Genomic DNA, 22459 nt, shown 5'->3' with positions numbered 1-22459 from the left:
TTCTTTTGCTGCCCAGGCTGTTCCATTTGAGGTAATTGAGGATACTTTACACTTGGCTCCTTTGTTGATCTAGCATGTCTTCATTCCTTTGTATTTTGAGCACTTCCTTACTTTGTGGTACTGTAAGATATTTAAAACTTACCATGTATTTTGTCTGCTCCAGCCCTAAACCAGCCATTTCTCCAAGGAACTTGATTCCTTTCATTAGGGAGTGGTATTTAGAAACTAAGATCTGGACACAGTATGCTTGTTGCTAGAATGTTAGTGTTTTCTAAGCCTTAAGATAGACTCTAAATATATGTAGGCATAACAACCTATGTGTAAAACATATCTATAATTGTTTTTATATCTATCTGTTATATATTAATATTAAGCTAAGTATTAATTCTGATGTTCCTGACTCTAATTTAGTACCATGTGGTTTAGTTTAACCTTCCTTTTTGTTTATGTATTACAAAACATAACATTGAAACAAAACATGGTTTCTCCCTTTGAAAGTGAGAAACTTAGCTAAATATACTTTATTTTAAAAACTTGATTTCAATTTTGCTTGTATTTTTTTGGCACCACGTATATGTGGGACATTTTTAATATAGAACATAGGATTCATTAAATAATAATATAATACACATTTGTCCTTTGAATGCATTGTATCATATGCATATGTAGATTGTTAATGTGAAATATGTTATCATTAATGTAAGTATCAGCTTTGCTTTGCTTTGCAAGGGAGGAGTATAGCAAGAGTCTAAAAATAATGTTGAATGAAGAATTGGACTTAATAAAATTATCCACATATGAACTGCAGTTGTTTGAAACTGTAGATCAATGGTTCTCAGTCTCGGCTATACATAGCTATCGCCTGGGGAGTTTTAAGCAAATGCTGATGCCTGGTTCTTACCTCTAGAGACTCTGATTTAATTTGTCTAGGTTAAGAATGAGCACAGGGACTTTTAATGCTTTCCAGGTGGTTTTGATATGCAGCAAAAGTTAAGGTTCAAAACCTCTGCTGCACTTGGATAAGTTAATGCTGATTGCAGCATTTTCTGTATTGTCTTGTTTTCTGAATGGATATATTCTAAGCTAAGTAAACTGTGAAGCAGTAATATATGTTTGATTTTGGACAGTGAGGCACATTGTGTTGTTATAGTTGGTGTGGTCACTGAAGCACAGATTAGCTATTATAATAGGATTATCAAAACATGTAGTCATGTATGTGTGAGGGATAGTGTGATATGTTGGTTTTCTATTTTGAATTATAAAACACAGGGCAGAGGCTAAAATTAAAAACTCCAAGATAAGGGTCTATAGGAATTATACCTCTGTAAAATTATGACCTAGACATATAGATAGCTATTCCTGCCTCAATCCAAATTGCCTGCCACGCAATTCCAAGGTATTCTTTTTTTCATTAAAAAATGTGGACACCATGACCCAGTATTACAGATTGAATTTGGTCCCCTTCCCCATCCCCTCAAATTCTCATGTTGAAGCCCTAAGCCCAGCATGACTATCTTTGGAGATAGGGTGTTTAAAAAATATTTAAGGTTAAATGAGATTAAACAGGAGTCCCTGCTGTGGTGCAGTGGGTTAAGGATCTGGTGTTGTCTCTATGGTGGCTTGAATTGCTGCTGAGGCAAGAGTTTGATCCCCAGCCTGACACAGTCAGTCAAGGACTGGCATTGCTGCATCTGTGGTATGGGTCTCAGGTGTGGCTTGGATTCAACCCCTGGCCCAGGAACTTCCATATGCCATGGGTGTGGCCAAAAAAAAAATTAAAAAAAAAAAGAGATTAAACAAGTTGGGCTCTAATCAATAGGTCTGAAGTCTTTATAAAAAGAGGAAGAAACACAAAGAGTGTTAATGTACAGAGGAGAGGCCATATGAAGACATATCATGAAATCAGAAAGAGAAGTCTCACCAGAAACCAACCCTGCCAGCACCTTGATCTTGGATTTTCAGTTCCTAGAACTGCGAGAAAATAAATTTGTATAAGTCACCCAGTTTGTGTTATTTTATTGTGGCAGTTCTAGCAGACTAATTAATATACAGCAATTTTACTTCTTAGCATGTAATCAATAGTCATGTATACACATATTTTAAGAAATGTTCAGGGGATTTCCCATCATAGCACAGCAGAAACAAATCCGACTAGGAACCATGAGGTTGCAGGTTTGATCCCTGGCCTTGCTCAGTGGGTTAAGGATCTGGCATTGCTGTGGCTAAGGCGAGGCCGGCAGCTACAGCTCCAATTTGACCCCTATCCTGTGAACCTCCATATGCCGCAGATGTGGCCCTAAAAAGACTAAAAGACAAAAAGAAAAAATGTTCAAAAATATTTTATAACAACTTTATTTATAATAAACCCAAACTGGAAACATCCCAGACATTTAAGCTTAAAGTTACTATTCAGTGTGTTTGACATATACACACAGCCATATAATCCATACCATTAACACAATATGGGACATTTCCCCCACACTAGAAAGTTCTTATATGTCCTCTTAATTAAAGCTTCACATTCAGAAAAGCTCACTTTTTGGAGTTTCCATTGTGGCTCAGCAGTACAGAATCCAACTAATGTCCATGAGGATGCAGGTTTGATCCCTGGCCTCACTCAGTCGATTAAGGATCCAACAGCATTGCTGTGAGCTGTGGCGTGGGTCACAGACCCAGCTTGAATCTGGCGTTGCTGTGGTGTAGGCCAGCAGCTGCGGTTCCAATTTGACTCCTAGTCTGGAAGCTTCCATATGCCATAGGTGCAACCCTAAAAAGCAAAAAAAAAAAAAAGAAAGAAAAGAAAAGCTCACTTTTTAATTTTTTTCCTCCATAGATTAGTTTTACCTGTTCTAGATCATAAAATAAATTAACTAAAAAACATGGAGACCAGAACTACCTAATCATTTGCCAGAAAAAAAGATTTCTAGATTTCCAATACTTTTACTAAATAATTCAATAATATTTTGATGTAGCATAGCCTATAAATATTTAAATGTTTAAATCTAAGTGAAAAACAGTAAAATTAATACTTTTTCCATGATTATTTATTTTCATATTTCGGAGCACATCATTACCTTGAAAGTATAGGTATTTATCATGGATTATTTTATAAGTCCTAGAGATAGCTCTACAATCCACTTTTAATTAGAATAACACATCATTTTACTTGAATTGGTGAGTCAAGTTGGAAATACAAAGAATTTGGAGTTGATGGTTTTTTCTGTTTAGTAATATTCATGCTGTGTACATGTGGTTGATGCTTTCTGTGTGTTCCTTTTGGGTGAATATGAATATTCATAGTATCAGAACTCATACATTTTAATTGTATACTTTGAAGGTATTGATAGCAGTGATTTAACTGTGGTCCTTACAGAATTAGAAGAAAAATGGTACAATACTAGATTCTAGCAAAGTTACTTTTACAATGCTTTCATTGCTCTGGAGGGTTTACCTTTAAATTATGACCAGTATTCATTTAAATAAGTCATCCTAATAGTAAATACTATATAAAAATACAAATTTAGGATACAAGATAGTTTATGGCTATATTCTAAAGATCAGTTGTCCATTATTTTTCATTATTTTTAACTGAGGACAAATTAGGAATGGTTCGAGGCAGAGGCAAAGAAACAGACTCCTCCCATTGCCACAACAAATCTACAACTACATGTGGAATAATCGCCTTGAGAAAAGACTTGAAAACTGAACAAACAGAGCCTCCACAAAAAAGGTCAAAGGATAGCATTAAGACAAATAGAGGTAGACATATAAGGTCACCAAGGAAAAGCCCACAGCATAGTTGTGGAAGCCACAACCAAGAGAGGTCACAAAGGTACGACCTTTCCCCTGAGGAGCGAGGGATTTGAGGCCCATAGATCCTTTACAGAGAGGTGTGCCTGTCTATATGCTGTCTGCAAGACAAACTTGAGAAGAAAGTACATACACATATACTAAAAATAAAGAGATTGGAAAAAATATCCTGTGGAAATGGAAATGAAAATAAATTTCAAGTAGCTATACTCTTATCAGACAAAATAGACCTTAAAAGCAAAGACTGTAATAAAAGAGGACATTACATAATGATAAAGAGGTCAATCCAGCCAGAAGATAAAACGTTTATAAACACATACGCACCCAACAAAGAGCAATATAAAAAGTGAGAAATTGAAAGTGGGAATTTTAATACCTCACATATGTCAATGAATGGATAACCCAGACAGAAAAGTAGTAAGGAAATGTTAGACTTAAATGATGCATTAGACCAGATAGACTTAATAGATATATACATAGAACATTCCATCTAAAAGCAACAGAATATGCATTCTTCTCAAGTGCACATGGATGGGATATTCTAGGATAGATCACATGTTAGGTCACATTCAACTCAAGAAGTTTGAAATCATGTGAAGAATCTTTTCTCATCACAATGGTATAAAACTAGAAATCACAGGGGAAAAAAATCAGAAAAAAACACAAACCTGGAGATTAAACAACATGCTACTGAACAGCCAATGAGTCCTCAAAGAAATCAAATAATAAATTTAAAAAATCTGGATACAAATGAAAACAGAAGTACGACATACCAAAATCTATACAATGCAACAAAAAAAAAGTGGTTCTAGGAGAGAAGTCCTTAGCAATATAGGCTTACCTTAAGAAAGAAGAAAAATCCTTAATAAAAATTTTACATCCAAAGAAACTAGAAAAAGAAAAAATGCCCAAAATTAGTGGAAGGAAGTAAACAGTAAAGATAAAAGTGTAACTAAATAGACTTAAAAACAATAGAAAGTATCAATGAAATTAAGAGCTGGTTCTTTGAAAAGATGAACAAACTTAACAAACCTTTAGCTAGTCTAACCCAGAAAAAAAGAGAGGACTCAAAATAAGAGATGAGAGAGAAGTTATAGCCAATACCAGAAAAATATAGAGGATCATAAGAGACAGCTGTGGACAATTTTATGCCAAAAAATTGGACAACCTAAAAGAAATGGATAAATTCCTAGAAACATGCAATCATCCAAGACTGAATCATTAAGAAATGGAAAATCTGGATAGACTGATTATTGGTAAGAAGATTGCAACAGTTATGAAAAATCTTCCAACAAACAAAAGCACAGGACCAGAGGGCTTCACTGGTGAATTCTATAAAACATGCAAAGATGATTTAATATATATTTTTCCCAAACTCTTCCAAAAATTTGAGAGGAAAACCTTCCAAACATACCTTGTGAAACCAGCATGACCTTGATACTAAAACCAGACAAAGACACCACAAAGAAAGAAAATTATAGGCTGATATTTTTAATTAACATAGATGCAAAATTCCTCAACAAATATTAGCTAACTAAATCCAATAATATATTAAAATCACCATATACCATGATCAAGTAGAATTTATTCCAAGGATGCAAGCAGGGTTTAACATCAGCAAATCAATGTGATACGTCGCATTAATGAAATGAAGGATAAAATTACATGATCATCTCAATAGATGAATGAAAAAGCATTTGACAACATTCAACCTCAATTACGATAATTCTCAACAATGTGGACATCGAGAAAATTTACCTCAACATAATGGTCATATGTGACAAAACCACAGCTAACATCATGCTCAGTAATGAAATGCTGAAAGTATTTTCTCTAAGATCAGAAACAAGACAAAGATGTCCATTATTCCCACTTTTATTCAAGACACTATTGGAAGTTCTAGCCATAGAAATTAGGCTAGAGAAAGGAATAAAAGACATTCAAATAAGAAAGGAAAGGTTAAACTGTTACCTTTTTTTTTTTTTTTTTTTTCTTTCTAGGGCCGCACCTACAGCAAGAAGTTCCTGAGCTAAGGGTCCAATTGCAACTGCTGGCCTGTGCCACAGCCACAGGAACATGAGATTTGACCTAAGTCTGTTACCTACACAACAACTTGTGGCAATGCTGATCCTTAACCAACTGAGCAAGGCCAGGGATAAACCTACATCCTCATGTACACTAGTTGGGTTCTTAACCCACTGAGCCAACTCCAAAAACTGTTATGGAATACTACTCAGCCATAAAAAAGAATGACATAATGCCATTTGCAGCAACAGGAATGGAACTAGAGACTCTCATACTGAGTGAAATGAGCCAGAAAGACAAAGACAAATACCATATGATATCACTTATAACTGGAATCTAATATCTAGCACAAATGAACATCTTCTCAGAAAAGAAAATCATGGACTTGGAGAAGAGACTTGTGACTTCCTGATGGGAGGGGGAGGGAGTGGGAGGGATCGGGAGCTTGGGGTTATCAGACACAACTTAGAATAGATTTACAAGGAGATCCTGCTGAATAGCATTGAGAACTTTGTCTAGATACTCATGTTGCAACAGAAGAAAGGCTGGGGGAAAAATGTAATTGTAATGTATACATGTAAGGATAACCTGACCCCCTTGCTGTACAGTGGGAAAATAAAAAAAAGAAAAAAAAACTGTTACTATTTATGGAACACATGACACTATATATAGAAAACCCTAAATAAAAGTTCTAAAAAGAACTATTAAAAGTAATAAATGAATCAAATAGTTTCAAGTTCCAAAATTAAATACAGAAATCTCTAGCATTTCTATACACTAACAACAAACTATGAGAAAGAGAAATCATAAAAACAATCCCATTTATTATTTCATCACAAGGAATAAAATAACTAGCAATAAATTTAACCAAAAAAATGAACAACCTGTACACTGAAAACTCTAAGATACTGATGAAAAAAACTGGAAAAGAAACAAAAATATTTTATGTTCACAGCTTGGAAGAATTAATACATTTAAAATATCTATACTATCCTTGGAGTTCCCGTCGTGGCGCAGTGGTTAACGAATCCGACTAGGAACCATGAGGTTGCGGGTTCGGTCCCTGCCCTTGCTCAGTGGGTTAACGATCCGGCGTTGCCGTGAGCTGTGGTGTAGGTTGCAGACGCGGCTCGGATCCCGCGTTGCTGTGGCTCTGGCGTAGGCCGGTGACTACAGCTCCGACTGGACCCCTAGCCTGGGAACCTCCATATGCCACGGGAGTGGCCCAAGAACCAAGAAATAGCAACAACAACAACAACAACAAAAAAAGACAAAAAGACAAAAAAAAAAAATATATATCTATACTATCCAAAGCAATCTACAGATTCAATGAAATTCCTATAAAAATTCCAGTGGCATATTGCACAGAACTAGAACAAATAATTTCCAAATTTGTGTGGAATGACAAAAGATCCCAGATAGCCAAAATGTCTTGAGAAAGAATAACAACATATATTGTGCTCCCTGATTTCAAACTATGCTAAAAAAGCTATAGGAATTAAAACAGTAAGGCACTGGCGCGCGTGCACACACACACACACACACACTCACACACATATTAGGGAATGAGAATGGAGAGGCCCCAAATAAACCCACACATATATGGACAATTAATTTACTACAGAGGAGCAAAGAACATAAAATGGAGAAAGGATAGTTTCTTAAATAGCGTTAGGAAAACTGGATAGCCACATAGAAAAGAATGAAACTGAACCACTCAAAAATTAACTCAAATGGATTAAAGTCTTGAATGTAAAACCAGAAACAATACAATTTCTGGAAGAAAACATGTGATAATGTCATTGACATCAGTCTTAGTGATGTTTTTGGGGATCTAACTCCAGAAGCAAGGGAAAAAAAGCAAAAATAAGCAAATGGGACTATGTCAAAGTAAAATACTTCTGCACAGTGAGGGAAATCATCATCAAAATAAAAAGGAAACCTATCGAATGAGAGAGTATATTTGTAAGTCATATGTCCAGGAGGGGCTTATTTTCCAAACTATACAGATAACTCATACAACTCAACATCAAAACCCAAACGTTCAATTTAAAAATCGGCAGAAGATCTGAATAGACATGTTTCCAAAGCAGACATAGAGATGGCCAACAAGTACATGAAAATATGTTCAACACCACTAATTATTAAGGAAATGCAAACCAAAACCTTAATGAGAAATCATTTAATACCTGTTAGAATGGCTCTTATCAAAAAGGAAGTAACAAATGTTGGAGATGATATGGAGAAAAGAGAACACTCATACACTGTTTTTGGGACTATAAACAGTAGCAGATCCTATGGAACACAGTATGGAGTTTCCTCAAAAAATTCAGGCTACAATTATATGATCCAGTTATTCTACTTCTGGGAATTTATACAAAGAATATGAAAATGGCAATTTAGAAAGATATATGCATCCCTATGTCCATTGCATCATTATTTACCATAACCAAGATGTGGAAACTGTCTAAGTGTCAATTGATAGATGAATGGATAAAGAACACATGGTATACATATCCAGTGGAATACTACTCCTTCATTAAAAAAAGTGCATTTGTGGTAACATGGATGGACACTGAACATATTATACTAAGTAAAATAAGTTAGAGAAAAACAAATATATGATTTCACTTATACATGGAACCTGAGAGCAAAAGTTAACAAACAATAAAACACAAACATAGATACAGAGAACAGAAGCATGGTTACCAGAAGTAAAGTGGGTTATGATGTGTGTGAAAGGGTTAAATTCTGTGGTGATAAGCAACCATTTCATTTGTAATGATCACTCTATAGAGTATACAGATGTTGAACTATAATGCTGTATACCTTACATACATACATACATATACACACATATACATATATACACATACACACAGGACTCAGGTGAATCTGAATCTTGAAAGTTACTGACAAATCTGAATATGATTAAAATATAATAAATCTATCATGGTAGTCATATTAAAATGTTACAGGTTTTTAATTAAAGAATCAATAATATTTTTTGATGATATTTTAATTATTCAGATTACTGTCTAGCAAATAATTACTTTCCATGTTCCCATTTGAACGAAGTACACCTCCTCACCCCATTGATTTCATGGACTCTGTGACTCACTTTTGCTGTGAAATATCCACAGGTGTGATTTAAGCCAAAGCCTTGAATGTGTTAGAATATTTGGTTTGTCTCTTGGGCTCCAGAGATACTTCAAAACAAGAGAATAACCTCAGCAGCTGTTGTACTTCAGCATTAGCCTCAGAAGAAGCACATGCAGAGTAAACCTAAGGTAGAGGGAGAAGAGACTTGCCTTTTCCTATTATTAACACTGACTCAGCAAAGTTTCAATAGTGGCAGTAGGTTCCTCTTCCTGAATTTGATTTTTCCATATTTCTTTATGTACTCCCTCAGATAAATCAACATCAGTAAATGACACTTCCTTTTCAGAGATGTGAGGCTCCTCTATCCTCCTAGATTCTAATACCCTCAAACTCTTTGCTTTATTCTTTCTGCCCTAGAGGTGTGAGCTGCTTTTGTTAGTCCTTCAATATCTGTTTAAACAATTCCTTACATTAAATTCACAGTCAAAAGAGGTTATAGTTTCTGTTTGCCTATTTTTTCTGACCTTGATTCATACCGTTATCTTATGTAGCTGGTCTTTTTCCTAGTATATTGTTATAGTAATCCAAAAATTTAAATAAATAATCAGAATTACACTGGCATGTTCTGGGAACTAAAAAGATATAGAAAAGCACAAAACCCAATTCTAAAAACATTTATACATTTCTTAAGTGAATTTGGAACTTTGAAACACTAAATGGCAAGGGCTGGAATCAAAAAATAAGATCTCTTACTCCTGTACTATACATAGAGTTACTATTAAATATAGAAAAATGTCCCTAAGTAACTATCAATTTATTGTATGATGTATACACTTTGGCTTCTTTAATATAGAACAAATGGATTAAATTATAAAGCATTCATTCTCTGATTAATATGTGTAAAAATATGGCAGTGTGCTAATGTGTGTATAAAACAACTTTATTCTATTATCTCATTAACATACAGTAAAGAATATTTAATATGGTATACTGATGTGTAATCTTTGAGAGAATCAGAATGCTTTAGTACAAATTCTATGAAAACAAACAGATATAAAGATGGCAAATAGACTTTAATTTATAATCCACATGGAAATCTCTTTGTAGATAATTTCAGTTATTCATACCCACACATGTGATCTAAGCAATGGATGTATTCATTTATAAGGCTGATTATTTGTATTTAGAGAATCAAGGCCAAATATAGGTGTAATTTTCAGTGTTACCACTTAACAGAGCAACTTAAAGTTTACATTTATACATGCACTATTTGAAAAACATTAGAAAGGCAGCACCTTCTTCTCAAAATTTAGTAGTACAGAACAAAATGCACAAATTATAATGGTAGAATTTTTCTTAACATTTTATTTTGACATTAGCTTTGTTTTGTTTTGTTTATCTTCTCTCAGTTGAAAAATGAAACATGGTAACTCAGGTGACTACATGATTCTCTTTGTCAGATCATTTAGCCTTCAGAGAATTCTTAACTCTCCTTTGATGGAGCCAGCATAGATGCTGCAGATAAACAACAAACATGTGTTTCAATTGTTCTTTTATTAAAATTACTATGCATATTTCATATGAGATCTTTTCATTTAAAGGTGTTTGAAATTAATATTGTCAGAGATTTTGCTTTTAGAGTATGCCACTTAGTTTTGCTGTGGCAGCAGGACCTGCCTATGATCTATGGTAGATTATATCAGTAGGAGATGTAGCAACATGACTGAAAAAAATAGAATCTAATGATTTTGTTTTTTTCAGTCAGCAGGAAAGGGGCTTGCTATAAATACACAAACCTGAGTCCACAAAGGTGTAGGTGATTTGTCACTTGAGAGTTCTATGTATGGGAATAATACTGGCAAAGATTTCAGGGATACAAATAATACAGGGGATAGAGAAAAGACAGCACAGGCAAAGAAAATAAAATATATTTTGGAAGGAAGGAAAATAAGTTTAAGAAAGAAAGGTAAGAATTTGAGAGCTGGTTGCTGAAAATAACTAGTTTTTTATATTTACATATCCTACTTCTTTTTGTTATTGTCATTGGGATGGAGTGTTTGTATGTGTACCTTTTTAGAGTGGGTTGCTGATAAAGGAGACCAAACTAACTGAAATTGAAAAAAAAATATTATTTGTCATAACTTTAATACAATAGCATTGGGGAATGATGTTTTCTGACTAATATTTACTATCTTTGTCTTACCTGAATGATGGTACTCAGAAGACTACAATGGATTTAACATTAAACCCTAATGAAAAATCAGGATTTTGGAGTTCCATTGTGGTGCAGCGAAAACAAATCTGACTAGGAACCCTGAGGTTGCGGGTTCTATCCCTGGCCTCGCTCAGTGGGTTAAGGATCCGGTGTTGCCGTGACCTGTGGTGTAGGTCACAGACATGACTCAGATCCCGAGTTGCTATGGCTGTGGTGTAGGCCAGCAGTTACAGCTCTGATTAGACCTATAGCCTGGGAACCTCCATGTGCTATGGGTGCAGCCCTAAAAAGACAGTAAATAAATAAAATTTTAAAAAATGAAATAAAAATCTGGATTTATTCTGTAGTAATTCAGAAGACTTTTCAGAATCTTGTAGGTAAATTTTCCAGAATGATTCCTCAAAGTAGAGGTTAGAAGGGGATAGAAGACTGGGACAGATTTAAAGTGGTGTCACCCCATTCCTCTGAGAGTTGTACCATCATTAACTGGGAGAAACTTAAAAAAAAAAATCACTGAAAATGTTTTTACTCAAGAAGCTTCCCCACTCACATACTAAATTAGTGCACCAATCTTGGTGTTTTGTAGAGAATGGGTTTCCTAGTGGCCATAGACAATCAGCTTGGCTCACTTTCTTTGTAGCTTACTTGTGGCTACTAACCAGAGATTCAAGTCTTAAAACTTAAAGCATCTAATCTAAGCTTAGCAAATGTCAGGCTTCATGAAAACACTATGATATTATGTCTACAAAGAATATCTCTTTGTAGAGCAAATACTTTCCAACACAATCTTTGGCTAAATAGGTCTCACTGGTATTTTGTTTATAATTTACCATTATTTTGTTTATATTTCCTGTCCACATGGCTTCAGTAGAAGGAACAGTTTTCAGTTTTCCATCTTTTCTTAATAACAGGTTGGGCCATGTGAGTTGACCACTCCAATAACACTAAAAAGTCCATTTATTTGGAGAACTGTACACACACAACAGCATAAATTCCTCTTCTTTCCTGTGGCAAATTCTTCTTCTTCCTTTCCCCTCCATTTTACTTGTGGTGCTTCAAAATATAAGTAACACATACATATCCACATATATCCTTCCATTCCCTCTTCTCAACCACCACACAACAATATTTTTGAGACGCATGTTACCCTTTATATTTACTCTGTTGTTTTCTAACACTACCTGTTTTCATAAACTATATACATAGTGACTCTGTTATTCCCTCTTTTTGTCATGCTTTTGTATTATTTTCAAGTACCATTTAGAAATAGCAGTGATGCAAAATGAAGCTCTATGTTTGGGGATTTTTATTATCACATTTTTCTTCTTTTTTGGGATAGTGTCTAAATTTGCCTAAGATAACTCTAGAATTATGTTTAGGAACTGTCTCAATGTAAAGGAGTAAGTAATATTGACAGGAAAAAAATAAAATTTTAAAATACTTTTTTCCTTCTCTAGGCCTTTGGCCTTTATTGTGTCTCTTTTTCTCCAAAACTAATTTTTAAAAATTATTTTCAGGTTGTTTTTGAGAAATTTGAATGTGGATCATCTATCCACTTTCTACTAAAATACAAGAAAATCTGAAGAGAGAAAAATAAATGAAGAGTTCATGCTATAAAGAGTTAAAATGTGACCAATGGAATTAAACTTAACATAGCATGCAATGTGCAATGGAGTCTCATTGCCCTGTGGAAAACTCCAACCCCCTGAAGCTATATACCAGGGGTTTTCATGCTGTGCTAAAATTAATATTCAGGAAATGAGATACATCCCTTTGTCTTTATCACCTATTTTGTACTGTTTAACTTAGGGAAGTGTTTCCAGTAATCTAAATTTTAATTATTTCTTCTAGAACACCATCAATTCCATTATTCTATATTCTATTACATATATACAAATTCAGTGACGAGCAATCAAAAAGAGAAAAAGACTCAGAATTTTAAGAAAAATTTCTCACATGTAGTTTTTTCTTTTTTGGATGAGACTAATGGTATTTAAATGCACCTGTCACAATTTAAATTCTTAATGTCTCTTTATATAATAAAAGTTAGAATTCAACTAATGATGCACCTGCAATTTCATATCCAGATAATCGTTTTTATGTAAAGTTTCTTCTCCATTAAGGTGGCTGATTCAACAAAACTACATGAAAATTACTGTCTAATATAAATGTAATAACTGGTCATAATATATAATTTATAAATAAACCTATCATATTTTCAAAGGAAATTACATAGGGAGAGTGAAATCTGCAAAAATTTCTAAAACTTTACTTAATAAAACTATCATTTCAAAAAGAGAATTGTCCAAATGGAAAGAATATTCCTGGTTGTGGATTGTGCTGGTTAGTTTCATGTGTCAAATTTGTTGGACTATAGTACCCAGCTAATTCAATCAAATACTAATCCAGGTGTTCCTCTGAAGGTTCTCTGTAGATGTAGTAAACATCTACAACCAACTGACTTTAAGTAAAGGAAATGTTTCTTGATGATATGGATGGGCCTCATCAGTTGAAAGGCCTAGAGAAAAAAACCTGTTCTGAAGAAAAAAAGAAATTTTCCCTCAAGGCTGTAGTATGAACTTCTGCCCAACAATTCCAGGCTACTGACATGCCCTATGGATTTTGTAAGCCAATCCTTAAGCAAAAGTTATTTCCTTGAAATAAATCTTATATATATGTGTGTGTGTGTGTATCTTTGTGTCCCTATAAATCCTATTGGCTTTCTTTCTCTGGAGACCTTAACTGATTTGATACAGGGATGCTTAGTAGTATAGAGATATTAATCTACACCAATTAAATTTCTACAGTTAAATAATTTTGAAATATGACTAAATTTGACAATATTTTATTTGGCAAGACATATTTGAAAGGGTGAATATACAAATAGATAGTAGTCAGACCAGATATGTCAACATATGACACACAAGCTCTGTAGCAACCAACCCAGGAAGCCAAACCACAACCTCTTTTCCAGTTGATCTGGAATGGACAGAACTTGTTGAATGACTGCCAACTTTGTCCCTGCTTCTGACACAAGATCAACCAATTAGAACTAAATTTTCTCCCAAAATGAATAATAAAATGTTCTGCTTCTCATCAGTCCAATTCCAGGTTCCCTAAATGAGCAACCTACAATGAGCATATTTGAAGTCTCCCTTCCTTCCTCCCTACCCCTAATCTGCCCCACTCCTCTTCTCTCTGAGTTTCTGCCAAATTAATGTCATGGTGGCTGATTACATTGATATATCTGAATAAATAGCCTTTGTTTATTCAGGCTCTTTAGGTGGTCTGAATTAGCCACAGTAGGTGGTCTTTTTTTTTTTTTTTTATTTCCACAGTTTTCCTGGAAGTCCCATGGAGATGCTCTATACTACCCATTGCCATAGATTTGTCTTCAACCAGGTATGATAGTCACAAAGGCTCCTTGTGTCTTGCAGTTCTTGGTTTGCCGAGTTCCTGCTGATGTACCAAGTCCACTTCAGGTCTGAACTCCAATCTTTCTGCATTAAATTTCTCACTTTGGTACTTAGGTTTTGTTATTACTTTGTTTGTTTAACATCCTTGGAAGAAACAGGTTAATTATTTACCATCCTTTATTGCTCTCTTGTGCTTCTGTTTTTGGATTGTGCTGGTAACAGACTTACATGTCATAAGAAGGAGAATCATAGGTCAAATCCTAATAGGCCTGTTGTTAGGCTTGTCCTTGCAGGCTGGTTGAATTTGTGGTTCTTATCAAACTGGTGTCTATTTGAACAAACTTTGCTGTGGGTCACCAGTAATACTGGATGAGGTCATTTTTCTCCCTCAAACTTTTGTCCTATGAGCTTAGCTGTGACACATCTTCTGGAGGGTACAAACTGTCAAGTCTTTGATTGGAAGTGTCCAGCGATAAGGTTGGGGGACCAAGACATAAGGTACACAAACAGTGCTTTAGAGTGACCATTGCTACCTCTCATGGGGTCATCTAAATGTAAATCCTATCCTCCTCCAGGAAAAATCTCTGGAGTTCTTATAGGTACTTTCATTGAAACCTTAACTATTGTTTCTGTTTCTCTAAATGACATAATGTCAACAAGAATGATTTTTTTGGAAACAGTTAATTTGAACAAAATTGTTTACTTGAGTAGCTTTTTAGAAAAGAAAGGGAACAAGATTTCTCAGGCCCAGAGGAGAGTATTAGTTTTTACACAGAATCTTCCAAACAAAATTCTTAATCAGAAATTTCTTTGTTAAAAAGGATCCTTGGCCAAAGCTAAAGAACAATTTGAAAAACTTGAGCAACAATGAACTAGATTTATTTCCCTAGTATATCCTTCCCTCTACCACTAATTAAGATCCTTAACTCTCTGAGCCACAAGAGAACTCCTAAAAATATTCCAAGATAAAAATTTTAGGCCCCCCCAGCAAAAAAAAAAAAAAAAAAAAAGCAATTTGGATAAATTTTTGTGTGAATAAATTTTTAACAAAATCAAATATTAAAAAAAAAGTTTAATATAGCTGGGTAGCTCAGCTGTGATTCCCTCTGAAGGGCATGGAAGTCACAGATTAGGAAGAAATATATAAGGTAAACCAGAGTCTTAGCAAAATTATATTTGCATATTTGTCCATGAGACTTTGAAAAATATTTATTCATAAGGATATATTTATTTTTGGATTATTCAACTTCAGCTATTTCCCTGGTTTGATTACTTGTGTTTATTGATCTCTCAATAAAATATGGTCAAGATTATAGAAGAATTATAATCACAGTATTGGCTAATGGAAATTAAAAATACTGTGTCTATTCTGTTCCCACTGTTCCTTATAAGGAGCTTTAAGAAGAGTTTGAGAGAAGTTCCCATTGTAGCTCAGCAGGTTAAGAACCCAACCAGTATCCATGAAGATGCAGGTTCGATCCCTGGTCTCACTCAGTGGGGTAATCATATGGCATTGCCACAAGCTGCCTATGGCTTGGCTCTGGCACTGATATGGCTGTGTTGTGGGCTGGCAGCTACAGCTCCGATCCGACCTCTAGCCCAGGAACCTCCATATGCTGCAGGTGTGGCCCTAAAAAAGAAAAAAGTTTGAGGTTCTGTGGTCATGAGAATGAGAGAAGAGAATTTATTGTGTAGCTGCATTAGAGTTCCCCCTTATTCTTTAGTAAATATTTTATACTTACTAAAAGGATGTAAGTATAAAAGGATGGCTACTAACATCTTAAGTATTAGGTTAGGATTTGAAACACTTGGAATGTTAGTGAGCTATGAAAGCTGTAGCTGTTAGCTCTTAAACTACTTTTTATTTAAAAATAACAGTAATCAAAATTAGTGTATTATTCCTAGTATATCAAACTATATTAGGCTGAAATTAAATAAGATAAATAATTGTGAACCCCAATATCACATAATGAGAAGTTATCTTTAACCATTGTTAACATTACATTAATGTTTAGCATATTACTAGAATGCTTTAAGAGAAGTGTTTCCAGTATAAAGTTTAGGTAGTAATAGCACAGAAAGTGTATCTTTTTTTTTTTTTTTAATCTTTTTAGGGTCGCACCCAGAGCATATGGAGGTTCTCAGGCTAGGGGTCAAATCAGAGCTGTAGCTGCCGGGCTATGACCCGGCCATAATAGTGTCGGATCAGAGCCGCGTCTATGACCTTCAGCACAGCTCACAGCAATGCCAGATCCTTAACCTACTGCGCAAAGCCAGGTATGGAACCTGCATCCTCATGAATGCTAGTCAGTTTCATTTCCGCTAAGCCACAATGAGAACTCCTGTATCTTTATTCAAAGACCAAATTTAGACTATGCTTGCTACATTCAATGCAAAAATGGATGAAATACAGTTCTTTGCCTTTAAGACACTTACTGTGGGAGAAAGGAGCAAATTAACAGCAGTGTAGACCCCTCTGATATATCTCTGATAGAGGAAACACTGAGCTCCAGGGGTGCACCTAACGGGGATCCTTGAGCCAGGTTAAGTTAGATAGTGAGATAGGCCCTGATTCTTAGGAAATGCAATGCCTGAGCCTAACCTAAAAGGACAATCAGAATTAGGTAGAAACCATTAAGTTGATCTTTACAGATAGAATATATGTGAAGATATTGAGATAGGACAGAGCATCATTTTTGGGGGGGAACTAAAAGAATTCATTTTGTTCCAGGACAATTGTTGGTGTTGAGGCTAAAGAGGCAAGTGATAGTCAAGTTTAAGTAAGTCAATGTACAATTAAGTTATGGATACTTCATATTTAGTATTAGCACAATGCCAGCAGGTATTCTTGTAACTTCATGTTATTAAGAAATTGGTGTCATTGCTAAAAGAGAAAATATTGATAATTTCAATATAATGGCTCATTTGGTTATAGTTTCTTAATACATGCCATTGGTCAGAATTTTTCAGAACCTGGAGTCCTGGTTGTGAAGGTGGGAAGAGAGTTAACTTGTTCTCTATCTTATCTAGAGGATTCCGGTAACTAAATGAAATTGAGGGATGGTGTCCACTGCTCTGTAAGCTATAGATGGAAAGGACAGTTTGCTTAATGGCACTATCTTTAGTGAAAATTATGCTAATGTTTCCCCAGCTGCCGACATGACTCGTGAAACTCAGTACGACTGTCATGCATCAATCTGCCACCAGAGCACAAAGGTGGTTTTCTTCAAAGCATAGTTGGTATATTTATATAGCAATGGATTTAAGCATACTTGTTTCTATTTTTTACACTTTTTAGAGGAAACCTGGTTGAAGATAGACTCTTCGATTACTGCTTTTTACCTTTCTAAGTTCAGTTTTTTAAGTAGTGGCTCAAAAAACAAAAACAAAAACAAACAAAAAACCTTTAGAATGACTACAGCCTATAATGAAATTTCATATTTTGTTTACTTAATGTTTGCATAAATGCTATATGATTTCAAATGAATGTAGCCATTGGTGCTACACCATTAGTCATTATTTTAAAGTAGAGTTATTACAAGTGCCTATTATGTCACACAAAAATTGTCCTAAACCTGCTGAAGTGGTGAACAGTCTGAGCTACTCTCTAGGTTATATTCTAGAGGTATAGAGGCCAAATGTATAGAGTTCTATATATACTAAAACAGCTTTACAAAAGTATCAATGATATGATTTTAACTAGTCTTGAAAAGTTAAATAAATGTTTATAGACTCACGCTTTCTGAATCGGGCTGCCCTGGGGAGGAGCCTCTTGAGTCTCCAAGGGCCCTGCTACCCGCCCAAGACCCCAAGGGGTGCTGAGACCTAGTGGACCAGCTGCATAGGACTGCCAGCTCCAGGCAGGACCCCCTGCAGCCCAGAAAAGCTGCAACAAGCCTGGCGGAATCGGGAAAAGATCTCAGACGGTCTTTCTGAATCGGGCTGCCCTGGGGAGGAACCTCTTGAGTCTCCAAGGGCCCTGCTACCCGCCCAAGACCCCAGGGGGTGCTGAGAACCAAGTGAAATCTGCTACCATCGTGGGGTGGACCTCCCAGTCCTGTCTGCCCTCAGGAAGTCCTCCTTTGCTTCAAAGAAACACTGTTAGTCCCATCAACACTCCAGAAAAGCCACACTGCCTCAAAAAAAGATTGACCAACAACGACAGCCCTCAGGAAATATTCCACGGCAGTGACAAGGCAAACACTACCCGATAACGGAGAGTACAACTCCCTCAGGAGAAAGAAGACAACAAGCAAGATGAAGAAGCTGAGAAACCACCCCCAGTCAAACCAACAGGAGAACTCACCTAAAACAGTCAACAATGAAACTGATCTCTGCAGTCTGACAGACCTGGAGTTCAAAAGAGAAATAGTGAAAATACTGAAGGAATTAAGAGAAGATATGAACAGCAATGCAGATACCCTCAGAAAGGAGCTAGAAAATATAAGGAGGAGCCAAGAAAAACTAGAACATTCATTTGCAGAGATGCAAACTGAACTAGGGGCAGTAAAAACCAGAATGAATAATGCAGAAGAACGAATCAGTGATATGGAAGATAGAATAATGGAAATCACTCAATCTGGTCAACAGACAGAAAACCGAATCAAAAAACTGGAAAGCAATATAAGAGACCTATGGGATAATATAAAACGAGCCAATCTACGCATAATAGGAATTCCAGAAGGAGTAGAAAAAGATAAGGGAATGGAAAATATATTTGAAGAAATTATCGCTGGAAACTTCCCAAATCTAAAGGATACTGGATTCAAGATACAAGAAGCACAGAGGGCCCCAAACAAACTGAACCCAAACAGACCCACACCAAGACACATCATAATAAAAATGGCAAAAGTTAGTGATAAAGAGAGGATCCTAAAGGCAGCAAGAGAAAAACAGAATGTTACCTACAAGGGAACCCCCATAAGAATATCAGCTGATTTCTCTACAGAAACACTACAGGCCAGGAGGGAATGGCAAGAGATATTTAAAGTGCTCAAAGGAAAAAATATGCAACCTAGAATACTTTATCCAGCAAGAATATCATTTAAAATAGAAGGGGAAATAAAAATTTTTCCCAACAAACAAAAACTTAAAGAATACAGCAACACAAAACCCAGGTTAAAGGAAATATTGAAAGGGCTTCTCTAAACCAAAAGAAAGGAAGGAAAGGGAAGAAAAAAGAAAAAAAAAAAAAAAAAAAAGAAGAAGAAGAAGAGGAAGAACTAGGACAGAGGAAGATACAATCAGAGAGCAGTCATTCAAATAAGCCAGCATACAGATTTAATCATGAACATGCTTCAAACAAAATAAAATTAAAAAGAAAAAAATAAAAGAGTCATCAAAACCATAAAATGTGGGCAAGGGATGTTAGGAGGTAAATAATCCTTTTTGTTTGTATGTATGTCTCTCTTCTTAATTTTAATATAATAATGAAGTGTTTGAACTTACAGGACCATCAGGCTAAAACACACAATTATGGGAAGGGGTTAGCATACTTAAAAAACAGGGCAACCACAAGCCAAAACCAAATATTGCATTTGCAAAAAATGAAAAAAAAAACACTCAAGCAGATAATAACAGGAGACCATCCAACCAAAAAAAAAAAAAAAAAAAAAAAAAAAAGAAAGGAAGAATGGAGAACCATAGAATCAACTGGAACACGAGGATCAAATGGCAATAAATAATCATCTATCAATTATCACCTTAAATGTCAATGGACTGAATGCCCCAATCAAAAGACACAGAATGGCTGAGTGGATAAAACGGCAAAAACCTTCAATATGCTGCCTACAAGAAACTCACCTTAGGACAAAAGATACATATAGATTGAAAGTGAAAGGCTGGGGAAAAGTATTTCATGCCAATAGACATGACAGAAAAGCAGGAGTTGCAACGCTCATATCAGACAAAATAGACTTTAAAACAAAAGACATAAAGAAAGACAAAGAAGGACACTATTTAATGATTAAGGGATCCATCCAAGGAGAGGATGTTACTATCATCAACATATATGCCCCAAACATAGGAGCACCCAGATACATACAACAAATATTAACAGACATAAAGGGAGATATTGATGAGAATACAATCATAGTAGGAGACCTAAATACCCCCCTCACATCAATGGACAGATCCTCTAGACAGAAAACCAATAAAGCAACAGAGATCCTAAAGGAAACAATAGAAAAGTTAGACTTAATTGATATCTTCAGGACACTACATCCAAAAAAATCAGAATACACATTCTTCTCAAATGCTCATGGAACATTCTCAAGAATTGACCACATATTGGGACATAAAGCGAATCTCAATAAATTTAGGAGCATAGAAATTATCTCAAGTATCTTCTCTGACCACAATGCCATGAAATTAGAAATCAACCATGGGAAAAGGAAAGAGAAAAAACCTACTCCATGGAGACTAAACAACATGCTACTAAAAAACCAATGGGTCAATGAGGAAATCAAGAAGGAAATTAAAAACTATCTTGAAACAAATGATAATGAAGACACAACCTCTCAAAATCTATGGGATGCTGCGAAAGCAGTGCTCAGAGGGAAATTTATAGCAATACAGGCCTTTCTCAAAAAAGAAGAAAGATCCCAAATTGACAACTTAACCCTCCACCTAAATGAATTAGAAAAAGAAGAACAAAGAAGTCCTAAAGTCAGCAGAAGGAAGGAAATTGTAAAGATCAAAGAAGAAATCAATAAAATAGAGACTCAAAAAACAATAGAGAAAATTAATAAAACCAAGAGCTGGTTCTTTGAAAAGGTGAACAAAATTGATAAACCCCTGGCCAGACTCACTAAAAAGAGGAGAGAAAGAACCCAAATCACCAAAATTATAAATGAAAAAGGAGAAATCACAACGGATACAGCAGAAATACAAAAAACCATAAGAGAATACTATGAACAACTATATGGCAATAAGTTTGACAATCTGGAAGAAATGGACAATTTTCTAGAATCTTACAGCCTGCCAAAACTGAATCAAGCAGAAACAGACCAACTGAACAGACCAATCACCAGAAATGAAATTGAAGAGGTCATAAAATCACTCCCTACAAATAAAAGCCCAGGACCAGATGGCTTCACAGGTGAATTCTATCAAACATATAAAGAGGAATTGGTGCCCATCCTCCTTAAACTCTTTCAAAAGGTTGAAGAAGAAGGAATACTCCCAAAGACATTCTATGAGGCCACCATCACCCTCATTCCAAAACCAGGCAGAGATACCACCAAAAAAGAAAACTATCGCCCAATATCATTGATGAATATAGATGCAAAAATTCTCAACAAAATCTTAGCCAACCGAATCCAACAACATATCAAAAAAATTATACACCATGACCAGGTTGGGTTCATCCCAGGTTCTCAAGGATGGTTCAACATACGCAAATCAATCAACATCATACACCACATTAACAAAAAAAAGGTCAAAAATCATATGATCATCTCAATAGATGCAGAAAAAGCATTTGACAAAGTTCAACATCCATTCATGATCAAGACCCTCGCCAAAGTGGGTATAGAGGGAACATTCCTGAATATAATCAAAGCCATTTATGATAAACCCACAGCAAATATAATCCTCAATGGGGAAAAACTGAAAGCCTTCTCACTCAAATCTGGAACAAGACAGGGATGCCCACTCTCACCACTGCTCTTCAACATCGTTTTGGAAGTCTTAGCCACAGCAATTAGACAAACAAAAGAAATCAAAGGCATCCATATAGGAAGAGAAGAGATCAAACTGTCACTGTATGCAGATGACATGATTCTATACCTAGAAAACCCTAAGGACTCAACCCCAAAACTCCTTGAACTGATTAATAAATTCAGCAAAGTGGCAGGATATAAGATTAACATTCAGAAGTCAGTTGCATTTC

The 22459-nt window shown here is 35.4% G+C and overlaps 1 long non-coding RNA gene across 2 annotated transcripts in view; it reads left to right on the top strand.

Moving 5' to 3' along the window:
- Positions 1–22459, top strand: part of LOC146406898 (uncharacterized) — a 465910-nt gene that overhangs the window by 103156 nt on the left and 340295 nt on the right. For both annotated transcript variants that reach the window (XR_014817940.1, XR_014817939.1), the window contains exon 2: positions 14491–14554. This is a non-coding gene — a long non-coding RNA (uncharacterized LOC146406898). The remainder of the gene's footprint in view (positions 1–14490; positions 14555–22459) is intronic.

The sequence above is a fragment of the Sus scrofa genome, chromosome 1 (genome assembly GCF_054392235.1).
Source record: "Sus scrofa isolate SSC_HxYL_T2T_F1_AM1 chromosome 1, Sscrofa_HxYL_maternal_Yorkshire_Landrace_v2.0, whole genome shotgun sequence".
In the NCBI taxonomy this organism is placed as follows: domain Eukaryota; kingdom Metazoa; phylum Chordata; class Mammalia; order Artiodactyla; family Suidae; genus Sus; species Sus scrofa.
The sequence above is the reverse complement of the archived record's forward strand: the minus strand, read 5'-3'. Positions and strand labels throughout refer to the sequence as shown.